This window comes from Macrobrachium nipponense, chromosome 6, assembly GCF_015104395.2.
Source record: "Macrobrachium nipponense isolate FS-2020 chromosome 6, ASM1510439v2, whole genome shotgun sequence".
NCBI classification, from domain to species: domain Eukaryota; kingdom Metazoa; phylum Arthropoda; class Malacostraca; order Decapoda; family Palaemonidae; genus Macrobrachium; species Macrobrachium nipponense.
In genome coordinates, this window is record NC_061108.1 from 75,063,090 (window position 1) to 75,084,109 (window position 21,020).

Sequence of the window (21,020 nt, forward strand, 5' to 3'; positions counted from 1 at the left end):
TAATCTGGCACCTGCACATGGTAATATCTCCATAATTAAAACGAACATTGAATTAAGAAACTACGCCGATAGTTCGTGGGCCGACTGTACCTGCGATACTCTTTTTAGATTTGACATGCCTTTTGCAAGAGAACCTTGGTAAGGGTTTTGAGTTTAGAGTAATTCAAGTAAATTTTAGTAGTACCTTCGATTTAGTAAATTCAAGGCACTTACTTATAAACCAGATTCTTTGAGTAGATGGATGTGAATGGGATCTTTATTGAACCAAGACCTGTTGTGTATGGAGTTCCACTGGTTAGTGTTCTTGTCCCCGTTATTTTTATTTTATACGAGTGATATGGTTGTTGGCCTGGAAAACAAGTGTTTCAGTATGGTGATGATGCAGCTGCCCTTAGCCTCAATCGTGACATAGAACGGATTAACGAGTGTGTTAGGCTGAACTTCAGTAAAGCAAAAACGCTGTTGATTAGCAGAGTTCTTATAGATATATCACCCAATTTTCCCCTTCAGTTTGATGGGACTGCTGAATGAGTGAACCTTTAACTGTTCTTGGTGTATCTTTTGTCTTGCATCCTACTTTTGAGAACGTCTAATAAAAGTGTCAGCAGATGCCGCCCAAAAGTGGTATTGTACATCAGGTCCCACTTATTTACAACGGCGATAACATTAATGCAACCTGTTTTAAGTCATTAGTCCCTCTTCTACTAGACTACTGTTCTCTGGTGTGGATGTCTACTTTTGCCAGAGATTCTAGAGTGGTTTGTGGCGGAAGGATTACGTTTCCTAAAATTAGCAGTAATGACTTGAATCGTCGACGGATGGTTTCTAGTTTGTCAGTTTTTCATTAATTGTATATTTACAAATCTTTCACGTTCATGATTGATTCCCAATCCCCTTTTCCTGCTGAGAACAACCAGATTTGCTGAACAGTAGCCAATCTGCTGTAAATATGCCACGCTGTCCAACTTTTCAGTTCCAGAGGTCCTTTATTCCTTACACCGTTGAACTGCGGAACAGTTTCCCTGGGGATGTCATGCAATGGGAACTTCAAAAATAAGAGCGAAGACGCAATGTATTATTACTCTAATCCAGTTCCCCTTGCACTTTAACGATTTAACTTACATTTTTATCTGTTTAATAATGTGTTAATTTCTTTTTTCTTGTTAATAAGTGAGATTTTTTCTTTATATATTTCCCTTTGCCTCTTTTTTTCTAATGAACACCATATTCTTTGAAAGTTTGAAATTTAATGTTCTATATGAGTAGGGTTCGTCTTCTGCGTATTATAAAATATGTATTTTATATATATTATATATATATATATATATATATATATATATATATATGTGTGTGTGTGTGTGTGTGTGTGTGTGTTTGTGTGTAATGTACATGAATATATTTATGAATAAAGTTACTTGTCTTAACATTAAGTGAATAGATGTAATTTTTTCTGATGGTCTTCCTTCCTTCATTAGTAAACATCAACAGAACTTGAATTTGGTGATTATTTATATATATATATATATATATATATATATATATATTATATATATATTATATATATATATATATATATATATAATGTGTGTGGATGTGTAGGTCTGTGGGTGGGAGAGGGGTATGTGCACGTATGCACGGAAAGATTTTGATGAATTTTTAGGATGGGAAATTTCCGGTTTCTCTCAACAACCTTGGTGTTACTTATGATTGTAGAAAACCTGTTAAGAACATTTGTGGTCTATCTCTTCTTCAGTTGCACAAAAAATAAAAATAGTAATTTTAAGAAACCTGGTGAAATGTTTGAACTGTTTTCCCACGTTTTGAATATTGTTCCTATGTTTGGTCTTGAGCAGCAGATGCACATCTTACGTTATGGAACAAGAACTTCTTTTATTCAATTTCTTATCCCTGATTTTGATGGTAATCTAGTGCCGTCGTTCATTCAGTCAGCTTATTGTGCATGGTGTGGAAGATACCTCATAATTCTTTTCATCGTCTGCATTCAGATCTATATCATCTTGAGTTGAATCTTTGGAACTTCTAAAGTTTAAACAAGGAATAAGTACCTTAATGTTGAACAGGCTGATACTTGTCTACATAGCATATATTATGTTTCGTATTGTTATGTACCTTGTTTGTTTGGGGTTTTTATTATTTGACTGACTTTATCTCTATTGCATATGTATTTTATTCTCAGTTCTCAATTATCTTTTCTGGACTGGGCTTCTTTCTCTGTTGAAGCCCTTGGCCATGTAGCATTCTGTTTTTCAACTTGGGTGGCAGCTTTACTTGTGGCATAGAATAAGAGAGAGACTTAGAATTATTGGCGTAAAATGTTACTATTAAATGCTGAGGTTTTCGAATTTCCGTTAAATTTAATTTAGGGTTGGTCGAGGAGATATGTCTGTTGGGATTAGGGTTTGTCGAGGAAATATGTTCGTTGGGATTTGATTGAAAGTTGCAACAGATGACAGAAGGATTGGTATAGGAAGAAATGTGAAATGCTTTTTTCATACATTCCAGACAATGGTGTACAATATGTATGAACTCGGATATTTTATTCTACCTTTTCCGTAAACTAAATTGATTGTCTTTTAAGTTTTTTATAAATTTCACCAGCCTGGTTGTGATGAGCGTACTGAATATTTTCATCACAAGCAACATATGTTCAGTTCCTCTAAAGGCCTAGTTACCACATTGTTAGGTCACCTATCCTTGCTGCCTGTTTCCTCATCCGTGTTCTGCAAAACTCTAGTTAGTATGCTGTATGTCATTTAATTTTCAGCTAAAATAAAATTTATGTAGTGATTCTATCATGGCCATATGTTTTCTATATTTTTATTTTATCATTGGTTCACTTCAAGAACATGAATTCATTCATCAGTATGACCTCCCAAAATTGTTCCGTGTGTTATGGTGCTTCTTTTCCTAATGCTATTAATTGCCCATCTCTCCTTTTGACAACTATCTTCCGCTATTTCTTTTCACTCAGGGATATTTTATTCAATCTTCAAGGAATTCATACGTCTTGGCCTTATGGAACTTCACCGGTTTTTTTTTTTTTTTTTTTTTTTTTTTTTTTTTTTTTTTTAACAAAGCACGTTTAGGAAATTTATCTTTTACTTTTAACACTATTATTACTATTCAAGTGTGTTAAAGATTTTACAAAGCACGTTTAAGAAAGTTATCTTTTACTTTTAACGCTATTATTACCATTCTTCCTTGTGTATTTCCCTCTACCTACTCTTCTTTCTAATGAACGCCATATACTTTAGAAGTTTGAATTGCCCCTGTATGCTTGTTCCGTATGAATGAGGTTCATCTGAATAATAATAATAATAGTAATAATTATAATAATAATTATAATAATATTGGGAAAGTAAATCCACAATGATATATCCGTTTGATTTTGTTATTTAAAATACATAGAAGCAGGAAGCTTTCGATGCCCTGCACGGTCCTCCTTGTCAATCTGACAATAATTACAAAAAGTGACTATATGGAAACTGTTTTTGACTTGCTCACAAATAGGTTGTTGTTTGAAGATTGGCAGTTGGCTTTTCATGTTATCCCCTCATTCTCAAACGGCAAACCAGCTAATCGCCTAGATCTTTTAAGTGGCGGCTCGGCTTTTGAATCACTTGGTCGGTTGTCCATTGCAGCTTGGGCGCTGTAACAAGGGCCACTGGGTGTGTCCCCGTTACCTGAACGAAAGAAGATGAGGCAGCGGCAGTATCAGAGGTGGCTAGGTTTTTGGTGTTATTACTATTATGCAAGATTTCCCTATTAAATCTCTTATAAAATAACAGTAAATTATTAAATCTAAAATAAAATCTTCCTGCGTGAAGACTTTATTGCCTTCCATAGAGAGACCCCTGTTAATAATTGCTCCTTCAACCAACCTTCTAATTACTGTATCTTTACTATTGAAAATTACTTTTGACTCCTTCCAATTTATGCAGTGATCGTCATTTAAACTATGTGAGACTAGTTCATTATTCTCAGCATGCAAAGTACAGGCTCTTTAGTGTTCATTGATTCTGATTGGGAGTCCCCTCCCACTTTCTCCGTAATATTTCTTATGACAAACCAGACCAGGTATTTCGTAAACGCCAATTTCTTTGTTAATGGTTTAGTTAGAGTTTATTTTGTATGAGACAGCTTTTGAGTGTATTCTTATAGTTGAAGACCAGGTCGACCTTTTCATAAGCTTCAGCATTAGTCCCTTTTCTGTAAACGGCAAGGAAACGGTAAATATAAACTAAATGTAATATGGTCACGGAATACCAAAACATCCACAAAGGACAGCTTATTTTCCACTTTTTATTCTACTGTAAATTGAATGGAAGGTAATATGCTATTGACATATCTGAAAAACTTTTCGAAGTCTATTTGATTCGTCTTTATCTTCAGCTTTTCCCATCCTTATATGGGGTCGCTGTTTATTAGTCTTCTTCATCTTCTGTGATCATGCACCATTACCTCACTCACGTTTCTCTCCCTCATGTTCCTGTTAACTGTTTGTCTCCACCTCATTTTTGGTCTACCTCTCCTCCTTGTCCCAGGTACTTCCATGTTCAAGGTTCTTTTACATACAGAATCCTCCTTTCCTCTCATAACACGCCCAAACTATTGCAATTGTTTCTGTTGCAGCTTATTTGATACTTCTGTAACTTTCACTGTCCCTCTTATGAAGTCATTCCTTATCCTCTCTCTCCTAGTCACTCCACACATCCAACGTAACATTCTCATTTCTGCCACTTCCATCCTGTTTTCCTGTGCTTTCTTCATGGGCCATGTTTCACAATTATTCTTCAACGCAGCTATGACGACAGTGCTCTTGCACATTTTTCCCTTCAGCTTAACATTAAACCTTTTGTCACATAGCACACCTGATGTTGTCCTCCAGTTGCACCAAGCTGATTGTATTCTTTGATTCACTTCCTCTTCCTCCTCCATCCCTCCACAATCAGTGACACACGACCCAAGGTAGCGCCTCTGGCATAGTCGGTATGGTGTTGGCGTACCACCTTGGTGGCCGCGAGTTCTATTCTCTGACATTCCACTGAGGGGTGAGAGATGTGTTTTTCTGGTGATAGAAATTCACTCGACGTGGTTCGGAAGTCACGTAAAGCCGTTGGGCCAGTTGCTGAATAATCACTGGTTCTATGCAACATATAAACACCAAACAAATAAACAAACAAACACGATCCAAGGTACTTTAAAGGATGTTACTGTTTTTACTTCTTCCTGCTCTAAGTTGATGCTTCCCCTTGGTGTCTTCCATTCATCCACATATATTCAGTTTTTGCTCTGCCTATCTATAGGCCTCTGTCCTCCAGCACTTCTCCACAATTCCAGTTTCCTGTATGCTTCTTCCTTACTGGTAGTTACTAACGCTGTCATCTGCAAAGAGTACACTCCAAGGCACCTGATCTTTCACTCCAGCCACTATCACATCCATTACCGTATAAAAAATATAGGGGCTCATGGCAGAGCCTTGGTGGAGTCCAAATTTCACCTCAAACTTCTCTGTTGTTCCCACTGGAGCTTCTAATCTGTGTTGTTGCTTCTCCATACATATCATTTACAATTCTAACATATTTTTCTGAGACACTTTTTTCCCTCGTGCTCCTCCAGATTTCTTGCATAGGCACTCGATCATATGCATTCTCAAGATCTATAAATACTAGATGTAGTTCCTTTCCTTTTTCTCTATATTTTTCCATGACTTGTCGCAATACAAAGATGTCATCTTGTTCCTTTTACTGGCATGTACCCAAACTGTTCTTCACTTATAGATGTTTCATCTCTTAGACTTGCCTCTATTATTCTTTCATAAATTTTCAAGGTATGAGCCATCAGTTTTATGCCCCGATAGTTGGCACAATCTTGGAAATCGCCTTTATCTTTGTAAATGGCAGGCTGTTTCTCCAGCCGTCAGGTATCATCTACTGATAGATCTTATTGAACAAATCCCACAAGATGTTAATTCCTTTCTCTCCTAAGCACCTCCATAGCTCAACTGGTATTCCATCTGGTCCCACTGCTTCATTTTACTTAGTGCCCGCCTTACTTCTCTCCGACTAATCCTAGGGTCTTCTCTTTCATTTACTATTCCCTCCTCAATGATATTCCTGGGATTTTCTTCATTTAGGAGATTTTCAAAGTACTCTCTCCATCTACTTTTAATTTCCCCTTCTTTTGTTAGAACCACACTATTTCTATCTTTAATTTGCTTAATGTGTGTGAGGTCTTTCGTTGCTTTGTTTCTAGCTTTGGCTATCCTATGGATGTTTCTTTGGCCCTCTGGCGTGTCGACATTCTCATATAAATCCTTGAAAGCAGCAGCCTTTGCTCTGGCAACTTGTTGTTTTGCAACTTTGTTTGCTTCTTTAGATGTTTGCTTGTTTTCTTCTGTTCTGTGTTTATCAAAGTTTTTTGGGATTCTTTCTTTTTCTTGATCTTGTCTTATATGTCGTCATTCCACCACCAGCTTTCTTTATCTTTTGGTGGACCTCGGCTTGATGTTTTGCCTAGAATTTCCTCCCCATATATTAGGATCACTTTGCTGTTAAACTTCCACCAATCATTTACATCATCTTCCAACTTTATTTCTCTTAGAACATTCTCCTTAAACCTAGATGTCAACTCCTCATTTTCTGCCTTCTCTAGCTCCTACCATTTGATCTTAGGGTTACCATTTCTCTTTCCTTTTGACCCTTTTCGGGTTGGAAAGTCGGCAACCACCAGCTTATGTTTTGGCTAACATTCTCTCCATATATCACTTTACAATCCTTTACTTCCTTAAGGTGTTGTCTCCTACTGAGTAGAAAATCAATTTGAATCTCCCTTCCACTACTTCTGTATGTTACATAAACTTTTTTTTAGGCAGAATGTATTAATTAGTGCCATATCAAATGCCACTGCAAAGTCTACAATGCTTTCGTCTTCTTCGTTCCTCTCCCCCATTCCTAGTCCTCCATGGATTCCTAAAATCACTCTTCTGTCTGTACCTATATGTCCATTTAAGTCTCCACCCAATGCAACTCTCTCTTCTTCTGGGATTGGTGTTAATACTTCATCCAACTCCCGCCAGAACATTGTCTTCTCTTCATCACCACATCCAACTTGTGGGGCATAAACACTTATCACATTTAGGGCTTCTGATAACATCAATTTAATCTTCATTATTCGAGTACTGCTTCTTTTAATTTCTACCACTTTTTCATTCACTTTTCCTTTTACCTCATCTGCCCCACTGTACATAAGCTTACATCTTCCTCTTATTTTCTTTGCCTTATTCCCTTTCCACCTTGTTTCTTGCACACACACGATATCAACTCTCCTCGTATCCATCATCTCCGCCACCTCTCTTCCATTTTCCTGTCATACTACCCACATTTAATTTCCCAGTTCTAATCGTTTGGGCTTGTTTCTTTAACCGCACTCGTCCACACTGCGGTAGCCCTGGCGTATTTATCGGAGGGGTCAGACGAGGCTCCTGCGCGTTGCTTAATCAGGGCACGCCCTGGCATTCTCTCTGAATCTGGAAGTCTATTTGATTACCTTGGAAAATTACAAACACATCGTCGACTTGTGGATCACATTTGGACAGGATTTCTATTACTACAAATTCCAATCACAAATTTGCAAGTATGGGGCGTAAGGGTGAACCCATGGCTACGCCAAATTTTTGTTTATAGCCTTCATTGTTGAATAAAAATATTGTGGATGAGAAGCATAGACGAATCAAAACTAAAAACTGTTCTGTAGAGTATGGAAGTTAATATTTCCAATTTCTGACTGTCCTTTTAATTTTGTGAGGACAAACTCAACAGACACATTAAAGAAAAGGGCTGCAACATCTAGGCTAATCATTTTTCCTCTTACATTACCCGGTTTCCTAAGCTTATCTATAGTTACTTGAATGAAGTAAGTGAGCATTACAATGGGCTGAGCTGTTCGGCTAACCACACGGCCATAACAGATTGTGGCGAATTACAAGTAGCTATAATGGGACGTAGAGCGCATCCTGTTGTTTGAAGTTTTGGTATGCCGTAAAAGTATGGGAGACTCGGCGTTTTCTTTGATATTTTATTTAAAACTAACTTTTGTTCTGCCAACGGGTGGGTATTGGCTATTTTCCGCACATCTCTGTTGAATTTCATTTGTAGAAAGGTTACCGACGGCATCTCTGACAATTTAGTACAAGTTTTATCATCACTTTGAAAGTCATTTGCTTTTGAATTTATGTATAAGTATCCATAATCACCAATGACCCAACTTTGTCAGCTTTCATTATTCTGATGTCTTTTTTGTCTTTTATATTTAAAAGAGCTAGTTTGTGTCTCTTCGTTACAATACTATTCTGTTTTCCCAGATGATTATGTAATAAAATACCTTTTAATAAGGATAATCGAAAATCACTGTGAAATTAAAATGATTTATATCGCGAATACCCTGTAACAAGTCGTTTTTACTTGTTCCGATACAAGTGCTTAAACCCAAACCCATTAAATCTTTATTGTTCTCTAGTGAAAGCTCACTTACTTCATTCAAGTAACTTTATAGATAAGCTTAGGAAAGTGGGTAATGTAAGAGGAAAAATGATTAGCCTAGATGTTGCGGCCCTTTTCACTAATGTGCCTGTTGAGTTTGTCCTTACAAAATTAAAAGGACAGTCAGAAATTGGAATTGTTAACTTCCTTATTCATACAGAAGTTTTTAGATTTGCGTCTCATCCACAATATTTTCATTCAACAATGAAGGCTATAAACAAAAATGTGGCGTAGCCATGGGTTCACCCTTACATCCCATACTTGCAAATTTGTGCATGGAATTTGTAGAAATTGAAATCCTGTCCAAATGTGATCCAAATCTAAAACCACTTATTTGGGTAAGATATGTCAACGATGTCTTCGTAATTTTCCAAGGTAATCAAATAGACTTCGAAAATTTTTTCAGATATGTCGGTAGCATATCACCTTCCATTCAGTTTACAGTGGAATATGAGGTGGAAAATAAGCTGACCTTTGTGGATGTTTTGGTATACCGTGACCCTATTACATTTAGTTTTTGATTAACTGTTTACAGAAAAAGTGGCTAATGCTGAAGCTTATGTCCACTTTATTCTTTTCATAATAATGAAATAAAACAAAATAAAATGGTAAAATTTCATTTTAAGAGCCTTTAAAATATATGATCCTGAATATATTGGCAGCGAATTTGAGTATATAAAAAAGAAGTTTTTGGGAAATTATGCTATCCAGAAAATTTCGTCAAAGCCAAAAGGATTTTCTACATCAAAAGTCAATATGAATACAAAAAGAAAAAAAAAAAAAAGCCTCTAACCGTACCATTTAATATCCTAACTTACGAAATATTAGAAAAACAGTTAATGAAGGCGAAGAAAAGGTCGACCTGGGTCTTCAACTATAAGAATACACTCAAAAGCTGTCTCATACAAAACAACAACTCTAACCAAAACATTAACAAAGAAATTGGCGTTTACGAAATACCTGGTCTGGTTTGTGATAAGAAATATTACGGAGAAAGTGGGAGGGGACTCCCAATCAGAATCAATGAACACAAAAGAGACTATCATTTTGCATGCTGAGAATAATGAACTAGTCTCACATAGTTTAAATGACGATCACTGCATAAATTGGAAGGAGTCAAAAGTAATTTTCAATAGTAAAGATACAGTAATTAGAAGGTTGGTTAAAGGAGCAATTATTAACAGGGGTCTCTCTATGGAAGGCAATAAAGTCTTCACGCAGGAAGATTTTATTTTAGATTTAATAATTTACTGTTATTTTATAAGAGATTTAATAGGGAAATCTTGCATAATAGTAATAACACCAATAACCTAGCCACCTCTGATACTGCCGCTGCCTCATCCCCGTTTCGTTCAGGTAACGGGGACACACCCAGTGGCCCTTGTTACAGCACCCAAGCTGCAATGGACAACCGACCAAGTGATTCAAAAGCCGAGCCGCCACTTAAAAGATCTAGGAGATTAGCTGGTTTGCCGTTTGAGAATGAGGGGATAACATGAAAAGCCAACTGCCAATCTTCAAACAACAACCTATTTGTGAGCAAGTCAAAAACAGTTTCCATATAGTCACTTTTTGTAATTATTGTCAGATTGACAAGGAGGACCGTGCAGGGCATCGAAAGCTTCCTGCTTCTATGTATTTTAAATAACAAAATCAAACAGATATATAATTGTAGATTTACTTTCCCATTTTATTGACACGTGATTATGAATTTTCTTTGATTAATAGTAATTATAATAATAATTTCATTTTACAAATGTGATGGTATTAAGGATGTAGATAGATAACGGTTGGGGTTTTGATTATAACTATTCTAATATCTTTAGGGCTGGGCTTTATCTGAAGTCACAGGTTATTTAAGAGATGAACATTTTTTGTTTGGATTTTGATGAACTTCATTTTTAGGAATTATGGGGTTGACCATTTTTCCCAAATGTTGTTACCCTAACCTAATTTTCAAGGTCACATGTCAATTTAAAAGCGTGGATTTCTTTTTATCTCTTACTTCGATGAAGGTATGCTGAGAGTTACTTTGTTGGGGGCGGGTTGGGGGGGGGGGGGGGGGGTTGTTATTTCCACAGCATTTCCAGTTTTGACATTTTCAAGATCACAAGTCAATTTCAAACCCAAAATCATTGAAAGTTTTTGTTTTAATCTCATAAACTAGGGCAGGTAGAGTGGCTGGTCTGAATATTGGAGGGTGGGGTATTTCATTCCTTTTTATTAGGTAAAAACCCTCTTCTAACTAATCCTCCAAAACTATTCTGTTTCACTCCCTTCAGTTTGCTAGAAACTCCTTCATTGATTAACTCCGCCAAAAACTAGGCTACCATATTTCACGCCTTCAGTTCGCTTTAAAAAAAAAAAAACTAGCTAGCCCAGAACCTACTGCTTTTTTTGATCCCCTTCAGTTTGCTAAAAACTCTTTTAATTATTAACTCCTCCATAACATAACTTAATTTTTTCCACTTCCTTCAATTTTTCAAAGAAAACCTTAAATTATTATCACATCCAAAACCGTACTATATTTCGACCTTTCAATTTGCTAAAATCCTCATGGTAAGTCATTTATCCTAAACCCTACTATATTTAATTCCCTTCAACAATTTGCTAGATAAAACCTGGCGAATGGGTCCAAAACCCTATCCCTACTGTCACCTTTTATTATAATGCCTAGAAACTTCTTTGATAATCTTTGACCTAAAAAGTTGCCATAGGAGTTGACTTTAATCAAAATTATAATCTTTGACTTTTAAGTTACTAAGTTAATGTGCTATACTAATTTTATGTGAGTGGAATTACATCATGGAACATCGGCAGAGTAGGTAAAGTAGAAATCTGGTTTTTATTATTATTGAGTAGTTTTGATAGGTACAGTCATTACGAATAGTATATTATTATAGTTCCTATTTTTGTTTCTGTTATTCCAGCACTAATGAATATTTGCTGATGATATTACCATTATTTTCAGAACGATTCATGTTGATTCATAAGTACTGCCTTGATGTTTTATTTTAACAAATGTGAGGTATAAGGATTTGTTAGAAAAAATAAATTTTTATTAAAGATCACAAGATACCTTTTAATTTCTCAAAGAGCATACAACACCGGCGGGCGAAGTGAAGTAGAGAGAGAGAGAGAGAGAGAGAGAGAGAGAGAGAGACGTGCGCATTTGAAATGTTACCTCGAAAATGTCAGCAGCAGCAATAGCAGCATAGTGGTGGCAGTAGGAGTAGTAGTGACGGCAGCAGCAGCAGCAGCAGGAGAAGTCCTGCCGTTGGGTTGTTGGGCGATGGGGCGTAAATGAATGACAATCATGTTAGGGTGAACCGAGACCAACGGGGGACACTCCTCACTCACAATACTCGCCCCCTTCGCACGTCAACACAGCGCCCAGACACATACATGCATGCATATACACAAACAGACAAACGCACAGAAAGAGTGAGAGAAACACCCCACCCCATGGTTTAAAAAAAGAAATATATATCCACTCTGCCCTTTTTTCTCTCGTGACTTTGCACTTTTATGAATGCCTTGAAAATATGCAGGGTTGTGCATGTGAAAAAGCGACATTTTTGCATTTTTCATTTTTGCTTCAAAATCAGAATTTTGCTTGATTACTGCTTGACGCTTGTTCTTTTCTTTTTTCCTGTTTTGTTTTTCTTCAGTTGGGAAATTGGCAAATGAAACTTTGTCAATATGATTTATATATATGTGCATGTCGATGTAACTAACTTGAACGCGAATCTGTACTGCATATGGGACTGAAATGCTTATTCATATAGTTCATAACGCAAGTAAGACTTTATTAATGTGTTAAACCATGTACAGTGTGTGCAATTTTAAAAGTATTCCGTGAAAAAAGCATATATTGTGCATTTACAAAACTATTTTATGTGAAAACTTCGGTTTTGCCAATTCGTATTACGTAAGGCTCGCTAATGAGCTTGAGCTCTAGAAACGTAAACGGACTCAAAAACTGACTTGCCTGAATTTTTAGTTTGCGCTATGAGATGTTTAAGTCGTGGTTCTTTTACTGCAGATCATTTTGAATATCCAAATGGATATTAACAACAAGTTACAGTTGTGTCTCCCCGTAGGGTGTAGTGCCATTAGTACATCATGCGGTGCACTGTAGGCATCATTTAAGGTTCTTTGCAGCGTCCCTTTGGTCCCTAGCTACAAACCCTTAAATTGCTTTTACTGTGCTTCCTTTTGTATTCTCTTTCTTCCATCATACTTTCCATTCTCTCCTAATATTTGATTCATAGTGCAACTACGACGTTTTGCTCCTGTTACACTTTCCAAATGTTCTTGCTGTTAATTTCCGTTTCAGTGCTGAATGACTTCATAGATCCTAGAGCTTGGCCTTTGGCCTAAATTCTATTTTCTATCTGACAGTTGTATGTTGTTCCATCTGCTATTTAATTAAAAATAACGATTGTTGAGGTAAAGATTTAATTATCTTATAGGTGTAATTATGGTATATGTATTCATATATCATCTTTCTGTTAGACTCCTTATACGTGAGATTTTTTCATGTCGTTTAAGGTTCTTTATGTCTGCTAGAGGTGTCTTTTGGGTCCGTTGGTCTATCTTGGCGTGGTTGTGTGTCAGTTATCAGTATCGTTAGAAAATTAGTTGTTCGATTTTAAACAATTTTGAAAGTTAATGTTCCGTTAACAGTGAATGATAATTTTATATGGATCCCGGTCCAGATGTGAACCCAAGAGTTTATATATATATATATATATATATATATATATATATGTATATATATATAATAGATATATATAATCCTTAGTCTATTTATATATCATATATATATATATATGATATATGTATTATATTATATATATATATATATATATATATATATTATGTAATGTATGTATGTATATATATATATATAGTATATATATTATTATATATATATATATATAATATTATTATTATTTTATTATTATTATTATTATTATTATTATTATTATTATTATTACTATAATTATATGCATACGTGTGGTTGTGTGTGTGTAATAGACTTCATTTAAACAGGATGGTATACAACTGAGATTTTATTCACAAAAGTTAGAAAAATATTATACAAGTTTACCTGAAATAATCTTTCCCCATCGTTTGGTTACCGGACGATGGGAACAGATTAGTCCGTGAAAGCTTGTATAAATGTTATTGTAACTTGCGAATAAAACCTGTTAGATACCATCCGGTTCAAATGAGGTCCTGTTTATCTTTGTATGAACGTGCAGTACTATTGTGCAAATAATCAATTTATATATATATATATATATATATATATATATATATATGTATATATATATATATATATACTATATATATATATATATATATATATATATATATATATATATGTATATATATATATATATATATATATATACACATATATATATATATATATATATTTTATATATATATATATATATATATATTATATATATATCATATATATATATGTAATGTATGTATGTATAATATATGTATGTATGTATGTATGTATGTGTTGAAATGGAAAGGTAGGATTAAAAATTAGGGTTTAAAGTTTAAATATAATTAGGCGAGTCAAAAGAGCATTTAAGGAGAAAATGGGTGAACTGCAAGCTGTTGTTAATGACATGTTGGTGGAAGTTGTAGTTGATCTGATGTAAGATTCAGGGATTGGGTTATAGGGATAGCGGGGGTGTTTTTACTGAGTGTAGGGAGAGAAGGGTAGGGAAAGGGAATAAAGACAGTAATTAGTTGGATGAGGAAATACAAGGTATAGTAGATTATTTGGAGTGCAGTTGCATGACAAGAAGAAAGAGAAAAGGGAAAGTCATATAAATAGAGGGAGGAAAAGTTGAACAAGAACTTTAAGGAAAAGTTGTTCTATTGGGAAGTAAATGCTGAGAAAGAGCGTAATGGACAAATGGATCACACAGAAAAAGATATAATGGAGATTAGCTCTGACCTTTATTTAGTGCAGGTTCGATGGAGTAAATATATTGATTTTTTTTAATGAGGACTATAGAAGAGCGAAAGTGCTGAATGAAGCAAGTGTGGAATGAGTTAGTGTAAATATGAGAATGCTTGTCGAAGTAACTGTTTCATGTCTTATGGAGGGTAATTAAAAGCATGGAGTCTGACAAACAAAGGAGTCAGAGGGCGACCAATCTTTGTAAGATTGTACTTAGTATAAAGGTAAAGGTAATAGGGCCATATTAGCAACGTAAGGTGTATTGTAGGATTTTTATAGAGAACTAAAACAAATGACAAAATGATTGATTTGGGATTAACAGAATAGGTTTAAGCAAGAAAGAGGTAGTGTGGATGTTTGAAGTGCAATTGTAATGAGAGAAGTTTGCGAGTAAAAGTGAAAGCTTTACGTTTCATAAGTGAACACAGGAAAAGCTTATGAACAATTGTTAGAGGGGCAATGTAGTTGGGGTTGAAAGTAAGTGATATTAACTTCGAGGGTGTTGAGTGTTTGGTATAGAAGACAAGTTAGTGGTAAATATTAACATTTTTATGATGGAAGGGGAATATTGTTGGCATATGTAGGCAGGGAAGCGGCTGGTTTTGAGTAAAAGTTGTTCAGTATCATTGTGAATGGACTGTTTCAAGAAGTCAAAGTAAGAACATTTAGATTTTTTGTTATAACAGTTGTGGGATAAGAAAATGAGCCGCGTGTGGACTGGTGAATGAATAGTTTGCAGATGACACAGCTGTGATTACGGTTAATGAGGAGAATGTTGAAAGAAGTGTGAGCACTGTAAAGGCTGTGAGAGTAAATGGAAACCAGAAAAATAGAGCAATATATGTTAACATCCTTGGTGAAAGAGTGGAAGAGGTTGATTGGAAGTGAGAGAATGGACGTTGGTGGAACGACGAACATGGTGAGGTACAGAATAGGTGAAGCAAGAAACATAACATTTTGTTGGGAAGATTGGGAAGAGACACGAGTTGTCTATGGAAGCCAAGGCGGGAATGTTGGACTAGATCTTCTTTATAGACGTGAAATGAGGATGTAGAAGTCGATTTACAGTAAAAATGTTGAAAGTTTTGTAATGAACTTCTTGTGTAGCCTAAGCAGCATAAGGAGAATTGTTTAGGCGAAAGAAGGAGGGATCGGTGCACTGCTGGTGAGCCATTTTTGTAGATGTGAGAAACGGCTGAAGTGGGCTTCGTCCATGATTCAGGAGTAGAATTGATAAGGTGGAATTGTGCGCTCGAGGGCGCTGAAACGCGAGCACGCGCGCTCGCCCGTAAAACTTTTGCCTTTTATAAAGGAAAAAGTGGTCGGATATTTTACTACATGTGTTAGGGGCGTTCCTTTTATAGATGAGTTTATGACGAATGTGAAATAGAGATTGCTTAGACATTTTCTTTACGCAGCATCTTGGATATTTTGCCGGTTAAAAAAGCCGAATTATACTCTTCCAGTAAAGTAGCATTTAAAATTTATTAATGTAGGCAAAATTTTCAAAGTAAACCATCTTAATTTCTTGTTGACTAGAATACTTTGTTATAAAAACAAACCATACATCTTATAGGCGTGGTATCTGCTTGTGTAAATAGTTGAGAGTAATATAAAATGAAAGAACTTTTTAGCTTTGTCTTCAAGGCTTTAAGGTGAAAAAGGGTGCTTAGTCTTTTTTTATAACAATACTTAGCAAAGGAGACAAAGGAAAAAGTCTTTTTGCTTTGTCGACAATACTATTCAAGTGAATAAGGGCTTATTCTTTTTATAGGTACATTCTTGTCAGTACTTAGAGGCAAGCAAGAAAGTATTTATCAAAATAGAGCTTGAAGAATGTATAAAATGTCAGCAATCTTTAGCAAATTCACTGAGCTGCCCGTCTTTTGTATTTATTATGTACACAACTGTAGATATGTTTATCCTCAGTTTCAATATATAGTTTTAACTGTGGATTGACCTATTTATTCTTCATATCTTGCCAACAGTCTACACTTGATGTATCCGATATTCTTTAGTAAACATACCTAGCTTTGTCTTTATATACCCCTGCTCCAAAAGCAGTCGAAGTTCTAATTGCAGCCTCTTGAGCTTTCTAATGGTAAATATTATATATATATATATATATATATAGATATATAGATATATAGATATATAGATATATAGATATATAGATATATAGATATATAGATATAGTATATATATATATATATATATATATATATATATATATATATATATAAAGGTTTTTGCCACGAAGGAAAAATGAAAAGCGGGACCGAAAGTGCTTGGCTATCTCGCTTTTCATTTTACATACTTCGTGATCAAGTTATCATATATATATATATATATATATATATATATATATATATATATATATATGTATATATATATATGTATATATATTATCTGTATATATATATATATATATATATATGTATATTATATATATGTATATATATATATGTATATATATATATATGTATATATATATGTATATATATATATATATATATATATATATGTATATATATATGTATGTATGTATATATGTATGTATGTATGTATGTATGTATGTATGTATATGCACACAGAGTAAAAGGGTAAGTGCTTATGCGACTGGTTTTTCATGTAGCCAAATTAGTAGTATTGATGTCTCTTTCGCTGTCAAAAATTTTTCAACATCAAGCCCTGTGTAATTAATCCCTAATTGACAAATGAGGCAAGTACAATTGCACCTTGTCGGGAGTGATCACTGAATTTAATTTCAATTATATACCTTTGCAAAAACCAGAGTGGAGTGTTTGTCAACATTTCATCAGATAGAATGTCCTTAGAGAGGAGTCAGTCAAGCATCAGATTTTTTTCTACCATAAGGCTTCTATGAAAAAGTTTTGTTTCAACAAAGGTTAACTCTGCAATGTTGCATGACATGTATTTTATTGAAATTTGAGTATAGGTCAGTAAAGTATAAATGCGCTCATTGAAATGGAAAGTGAAAAATTTACTTGTAGTTAATAAAATTCAGGGCAACATGTAATGCTTGACATTAAGGATCTGTACTTTCATAATATCTGTTTTTGTCATTCAATTAATTTGTCGTTTTTTCTTTCTGGCATTGAAGCTGTTCTCTTTGTTCCTGTAAAGGCTTCTCATAAGCGGTAAAGAAACTGTAAATTGTGTTGAAACCGCTTCAAAATGATAGTAATGAATGTATCCACTTATATGTCTCCGAATATAGGAGTAACATAGCAAAAAAATAAAAAATAAAAATTAAAAAAAAGCTGCTCGGAACTATAGAATACTGGTAAAAGGGTACCATTCTATCTCGAAATCAAGAGAACGCAGTTTGATAAAGAGATTACTCTTGATAACTGCTTTACTGAACCGACTTTTTCCTAGCAATTTTTATGGGCGACTGGGAAATATTTGCTGCGTATGTTGCATAGTAAATAGCAGTGGACAGACTGTAGTTCTACGTGCCTTTTTGCAGTAGAAGAATAAAGGATAGACTGCCGTTGTAACGCAAGATTTTTACTCCTTGTTCTCTGAAAAATTTAGTTGGTGGCATTCTCTCTTCTGTCCGGACTTATTATTTAAATATTTAGTTTATCAACTAAAATTAAGTAATAATTTTCCTTTTATAGTAATTATTTAAAGCAAAAACTATAAGTTCCTCATTTTTTGACTGTATATATTTTATTGTAAGTTATTCAGAAACGGTTAACGCTTCTTATGCGTAAGTACTTTTTTCACTGAGTAGATTAATGCGTTTCATTTATCGTAGTCCTCCTCAGATATTAAGAACTCCCGCTAAATATCCTTAACTCTCAAGGTATTAAGAAGGATTTCCTCCAAAACAATTTCCTATTCATTTTGAATGACAAGGAATACTTGTATTTTGTGGCTGATTCCCCCAGTAACTTTTTTTTTTCCCTGAATTAGGGATTCATACCAAACACCGTTAACACAAAGTATTGTGGAAGGATTTCCACCAAAACATTTCTTATTATTCCTGGCATTTAAGGCACCTCTATATAGATGATGGTTTTAAGGGCATGCTAAATTCGATGACATAAATACGTACATTTGAATGGTTGCCTTTTCTTCTGTTATTTTGCGCATTTTAACGGTGGCTTCTTTAGCTTATAAGAGTTTATTACTATACATATAATAAATATTACTGACAAGAATATGTGCTTTTATATTTCGTCATTAATTTATGATACTGATGAAGAAATGTCATATATACGTAACAAGAAAGAAGGACTGTCCTATTTTCTAATGTGATCATGGCACACCCGACCATAATTATTTTATATCAATCGACGAAAGGTGTTGCTGTTGTTGGTCTTCTATTTTTTTTCTTATTTTGGTGATAACTGGTATGTAAGTACTTTGAGGGGTTTTCCCCCTCATTGGAGAGGTTAATTTAAAAGCGAAAATCTTATCTTTCTTGCATCTCGGAAACTATTATGGTATTGATCTTTGACCATTAGAATTAAACATTGCTTGTCAAACTTGTTTCATGCTTATGTTAGGTTACTATATTTTTTCTACTATTTTGTTTTTTTTTTCTCCATTATACCTATTGATACTGACTATTAAAGAGGTGACACAGGTCAGTTTAACGACCAAAAAATAGTTTTCCATTGAGTTGATGAATTATTTCTTGAGGTAGTAATCGTGGACTGGTCTGTATAATTTGGTGGCACTATATTTTACAGTGATGTTTTTGGGGGTAATTTTGACTCGTATTTTTCTCTGAAATTGATGAAACTTGATGTTAGTACAAATCTACTGACATGTGGAGTGTTGTAATTGGAGTATTATTTTTTTCTCTCTCTCTGACTTCGTGGTAGGGGGTTTCTCGGTTTTGGTAGTTGAAGATTGCGTCCATATGTGGTATATGATTAATTTCATTACTCCTAAGTCTAACGGGATAGGAGAGTAAGTTAAATTTTTCTGAGATGAACTACTACATCTTTTTTTAACTTTAGAGGGTGAGGTAAGCTGTAATCTCAATCAGAGCTGCCTTATCCATCCCAAGTTGAGGTACAGTATTCTTTGAAAGCAAAAAGTATGAAAGAATAAAAAATATAATTTTTATTTGTTACAAATCACGTGATATATGGACAATTTGTATGTTAACATATTTCGTGAATATATAATCATACTAAAAGTACTGTGCTAAATATGTTATATAACTAAATAATAGTTATCTTAAATTGTTGAGGAGGACTGTCCTTGATAAAAGTACATAATTGCTCTATATTATCTTTTTCTTCCATAGAAGTTTAGCAAGGATAAATGCCCATCCCTGTCACGTCCCCATGAGAGGAACTTATATCTTAGATCCCCAAGACTAGGACATTTGGCTAGGGACTGTCTCACAATCGTGGGCACAGTACATCATCACTGAAATTATTATAATGATTATACTATTTGACATTAAGACCGATGAATGAGTCTCGTATATCCAGTCCTTGGTCTAGGCAACATAGTCTACGGTCTCCTTGGCATATATGAATATGATAAAGGAGATGCAGATGGCATCACACCGCACATATGGCATCACACCGCACATCTTCCGGTTTGTTTTGATGTCTTCCTGATGGGACTGCTAAAGGTTTAAAGTTTTCTAACAGACAAAGAAGAAATCCCTACTTGGTAGTATTAATTATCTGGGTTGTGGAGAGGCGACTGCCGACTTATCTGACTTTTGAAGGTGACTGTTGACTTTTCGGGTTGATCAGCGCTGTCATTCCCAAGGACCCAACCCAGCGAAAAATTACTTGTTAACCTCTTCTTTTCACTAATAATGTCCTTTACATAATCTGTAAATTTAGTGGCTGTAGAGAATTAAAAATTCCAAAAATTGAAGTACACGTAACTGGTCACAATATATAGTAAAACTATTTCTATTGAAAATTGAAATTTCGTATAAGGCCTTTAAAGCTGCATGAAACATTCCTGTAAAAGTAGGTACAACAAATGGTGCTCTGACTTTTTCTACATCAGGGCAGATTATTCCAAAGCCTACACCAGCATCTGCCTTTGAGAATTGCAATAGAATTATCATGTTAGGGAGGAACGATATAAAAATATTGATTGCGTTGCTTCATCAGACATTTCTGTTTCTGCCAAATTAAAATATCAACAATATTTTACGTCTGCCTTGGAATGTTTTATTGAAAGTATGCTACTCTTAAAAGAAAGTGGTTAGGGTTACTTGGTATGATTTTCATAAACTTGCCAATGTCTTTGATTTGTGATACATGGGCTGGTTACGGACTTATGGAGCCTTCGAAGCATATACTAGCTCCGATTCAGTAATGTTCATAATGTAGATTTCAAGGCATCTCTCCAGAATCTATAAGCATGCATTCAATGGGAGATCACTTGAATGTTCATGTGGCCTATCGTACTCCTACATTATGAATTGCATTTCCAGGCTATTT